The sequence below is a fragment of the Kogia breviceps genome, chromosome 6, assembly GCF_026419965.1.
Source record: "Kogia breviceps isolate mKogBre1 chromosome 6, mKogBre1 haplotype 1, whole genome shotgun sequence".
In the NCBI taxonomy this organism is placed as follows: domain Eukaryota; kingdom Metazoa; phylum Chordata; class Mammalia; order Artiodactyla; family Physeteridae; genus Kogia; species Kogia breviceps.
In genome coordinates, this window is record NC_081315.1 from 134,507,276 (window position 1) to 134,511,264 (window position 3,989).

Sequence of the window (3,989 nt, forward strand, 5' to 3'; positions counted from 1 at the left end):
AAGCTGTTTGGCCATGCAGTGAGGCAAACCTCCATGTAGTATAGCACTAACAAAGTGAGTATCTTCAGAACTGAGAATGTTGGTGGTGGTGGTGCGTTTTTTATTGTTTTTTTTTTTAATGATTGCTCAAATGTTTATAGCCCTGTATATGCACTAAGATGAAAAATCAGTGCAACTGGAAAAAAAAAAAAACCAGTGGTTTAAAACAGTTTGGAAGAAAAGAAAGTATCCCAATAAATCACTTGTCATTCTGGATAATAGAATACTGCATCATCTTCTATCAGCTAGGATAAAGGTTAAAACACTGTGCTTGCTCTCTAAGCTGCGTGATCTGACTGGCATATTCAATACTGGGTTCCATCATTATTACCTTTTTGGTAATGGAAACACTTTTCTTTCCTGTAATTGTTTATAATTCCTGAAAACACTTAAGGAATGTCATCTGCTTTACTAAGTAATAAATTCTCTGCTGCAAGTGTTGAGATATAGCAATAATAGGAAGAGCGAAGAAAACTTCTTTTCCCAGCAAGCATAAAATGCTGACAGAATGCTTCACAAATTATTTAAAGCATTTTGCATTAAAAAAAGGAGTTGCAAAAAGAAAGGTTGTCTTACTCTGAAAAATGATAGGTTTAAAATGCAAGGGTAGAGCATTGAAAACGTAATTGGAAAACCTTGAGCTATTCCATCTAGACCATGATCCACAGCAATCTATCACTCAGTCCCACCGTTAGTCCTTCTGAAGTTCATCTCCTGACTGATCACCTGTTAATCTCTTTTGCATCACTCCCATCCTCTCTGAAAATTTTTGAGGTCTTATTTAAGTAAAAGTTGTGCGTGCACATCATTTATGAAGTTGAAATATGCTGCCAGGTTTACTACAAAAATATCACTCTCCAGCTATGCCTCCCACTAATCCCTCCACCCCAGAGAAAACTCTTTCACCCCTTAGCTGATTATTTAACCCCTTTTATATTTATAGTATATTTGGTTAGATATTTGGTGAACACATGATTATAACCAAGTAAAGACTGTTCAAAGAGCCAAGTTAATTAATAAACTATCTTTATGTTAATTTTCCTATACAATTTATGGGCTTCCTGGAAAAAAGTTGTCTTATTTATTGTTTTTGTTTTTCTCTGTACCTTTCATGAATTGAACTTCAAATTGTCTGCAGTTGTCTAAATCTCCTCTCTATATGGTCAGATGTACCAGGCATTCTATCAAATTACTCTTTTTGGAGTTCTGTCTCCCAGAGCTTGCTCCAATCTGGGCTATTCTCCCTCCTATCTGGGGTACAGCTGACATTCTGGGATTTATTTACCATCATGCTGAGAATCCCTTCATTTTCTCTCCTTGGTTTGATCTATTTTTTTTCTGTCCCAGGCCTTCCTCATTGTTGGTTTGCTCTCTCATTTTGTAGAATACATCCACGCATAACTTTCACAGAAAGCATATTTGTGACTTTACATGTCTAAAGATGTTTTTATTCTACACTGAAATATAAATGAAACCTTTCAAATTTTATCAAGGTAAAGTTATATATAGCAAGTTGCATAAATCTTAGATGTATAGTTTGATAACTACACACACACACACACACACATACACACCTGTATACACCATCTAAATGAAGATATAGAACATCTTTATCAATCAAAAGGTTTCTTAGTCCCCGATCTTGTCAATACTCACTCTTTAGGAGTTACCATTACTTTGACTACTATGACTTGAATTAATTTTTCCCTTTTGATTGCTGTAGATTTACAGTAAGTCTTGATATCTGGAAGTATAAGTCCTCCAGCTCAATTCTTCTTCAAGGTTGTCATGGCTATTCAGGGTCTTCTGCATCTTCTTATAAATTTTAAAATCAGCTTGCCAATATTCACCAAAAGAAAACAAAACAAACCTTTATTGGATTGAGAAAGTTCTTTTGTATTGCTAGTTTGCTGAGAGTCTTTATCATGAATAGATGTTGTATTTTATCAGTTGCTTTCTCTTAGTCTATTAATATATTTATATTATTTTTTCCTTTAGTCTATGGATCTGGTCATTTATACTGATTGTGATTACATTCAAATGTTCAACCTTGCATTGTGGGTATAAACTCTACTTGGTGTTGATATCTTATCCTGTTAACATATTACTGGATTTAATTTGCTAATATTTCATTTAGGGTTATTTAATTTATGAGAAATATTGGCCTTTAACTTTTCATTTCTTGTAGTATCTTTGTCAGGTATGGATATCAGGGTTCTACTGACTTGACTAGTAATTTAGTTGGTTATGGAATACTAGGTTGGAAATAATTTCTTTCCATTGTCTTCTAATGTTTAATGTACTCGAGTAGAATTACATAATTACAGTTTACACTGTAGCCTATAGGATCTTCATATGTCTCTGATATTTTAAAATTTAATGCACTGTGCTTTATTGTGTATTCATTACTGTGCTGGGAAGTAAGGCATATTTTTAACCTCCAAACTAAGATCTTCTGGTTGTGGGAAGTTGTCATGAATTATTTTATCAACAGTGTAGTAGGCTGAATAATGCTCTCTCTGGTCCCCCTCACCCCACCCCCACCCTCACCCCCCCGAGATGTCCACATTCTAATCTCTGGAACATGTAAATCTCATGGCAAAAAGAATTTTGCAGATGTGGTCAAGTTAATTAACTTGAGATAGGAAAATTATCTGGATTATCTGGGTAAACCCGATGTAATCATAATGGTCCTTATAAGAGGTATGGAGAAGGAGTCAGAGCTAGAGAGAAGGCCATGTGATGACAAAAATGAGGTTAGAGTAATATGCTTTGAGGACGGAGGGAAGGAACTACGTGGCAAGGAATATGAGTGATTTCTATAAGCAGGAAGAGTCAAGGAAAGGAATTCTTCCCTGGAGACTTCAGAAGGAAGCATCCTTACCAACAACTTAATATTAACCCAGTGAGACTGACTTTAGTCTTCTTATCTCCAGTCCAGTACTGAAAGCAAATACGTTTATGTAGCTTTAAGCCACCAGGTTTGTGGTAGTTTGTTATAGTAGCCATAGGAAACTAATACAAATGGTCGTCTCCTCTCTCTTTTCTTTGTACTCCGTTTGTGGAACTCCTATCTTACTATAACTTTTTGACCTCACTGGCAAATTTCTTATCTTTATTTCATCTTTTTATCTTTTGGCCCAAATTTCTAGAATATTCTCTAAATTTCTCTTCAGACTTATCTTTTGAACTTTTCATTTCCACTGTCAAAGTTCTAATTTTCTCAGAATCTACCCCTCTTTTTGTTCTCAGAATGTCCTATTTGTTTATTTTTTAAAATGGTATCCTGTTCTTTTTCATGGTTGCAGTATTTTATTTATTTTCTTTTTAAAATTAATTAATTAATTAATTTGGCTTTGTTGGGTCTTAATTGCAGCACATGGGATCTTTGTTCTGGCATGCAGGATCTTTCGTTGTGGCCTATAGGTGCTTTGTTGTGCAGCGTGGGCTTCTCTAGTTATGGCGTACGGGCTCTAGAGTGTGCAGGCTCAGTAGTTTTGGCAGTTGGGCTTGCCTGCCCCGCAGCATGTGGGATCTTAGTTCCCTGACCAGGGATCAAACCTGCGTCCCCTGCATTGGAAGGTGGATTCTTAACCACTGGACCACCAGGGAAGTCCCTATTTTCTACCTAAGAGTATTAATTTCCTTTGAAGTTTTATTTTTCCTGCAAAATCAGTCTCCTCCAACTTTTATTTAACTATTTCAATTTTTATATTTCATAGTAGAAACTCTCTTTTGTTTTTGGTAATATTTGTCGTCTGCTACTACTTAAGAGTTGACAACTAAAGATTAGATGGAAGCACTGAACATGTGGCAAAAGATTTCCTACAACTTTTTGAAGTATGTAGTGCTCCCAGTTCTTAGTAATCCTTTTAGAATGAATTTTTAGACTAAGCTTTACTTCCAGTAGGAGGTTCTCAATCAGTAGTTGGATCTTCTACATTTCCCTG